Source organism: Penaeus monodon, chromosome 27 (assembly GCF_015228065.2).
Source record: "Penaeus monodon isolate SGIC_2016 chromosome 27, NSTDA_Pmon_1, whole genome shotgun sequence".
NCBI lineage: Eukaryota > Metazoa > Arthropoda > Malacostraca > Decapoda > Penaeidae > Penaeus > Penaeus monodon.
In genome coordinates, this window is record NC_051412.1 from 35,269,838 (window position 1) to 35,270,322 (window position 485).

General features: G+C 48.0%; 1 protein-coding gene across 1 annotated transcript in view; it reads left to right on the forward strand.

The window, feature by feature from the left end:
* Positions 1-7: 7 nt before the first annotated feature.
* The window catches only part of LOC119590809 (probable G-protein coupled receptor Mth-like 3), a gene marked incomplete in the record, with an annotated part of 21,040 nt that continues 20,562 nt past the window's right edge, over positions 8-485 (forward strand). The window contains 1 exon segment of the mRNA XM_037939541.1: positions 8-165.

The window sequence follows — 485 nt, forward strand, 5'->3', positions numbered from 1 at the left end:
CCGTGGTTCAGTGGCTCGTTCAGTCGGTCGTTGTCTGTGGTCGTCGTCTGAGGTCCCGCCAGTTCCTGTTGGTGTAGCGATGACTTAGAATTCCCTCTGACCTTGGACGCGTCTTCGGTTTCTCTCCCTCCCAGGACTTTTTGGTCGAGCAAGGAATTTTCGAAGGTTTGTTCACTGTTATCTGTTGCGTTAACGTGTGCAGTGCTACGTTATAAAGTGAGGATGGGAGTCGAGTAAAAAGAAACAAGCTGAAATGTGACTGATGGCCTCTGCTAGTCAGCAAAGACCCTGTAAGACGAACGTGTGAGATTCTCAGCTGGAATATTCCGGAAATCTTTACCTGCTGGGCGCGCCGTGGAAGTACTCTAGGAATGTGCTGAATGTCAGAATACACAGGGACGTCTGCTTTCTTAACACTAGGAACAGGTTTGCCTAATCCCGGGGAATGGAAATGGCGAGAGGTTTATTTTTTTACACTTTATGAT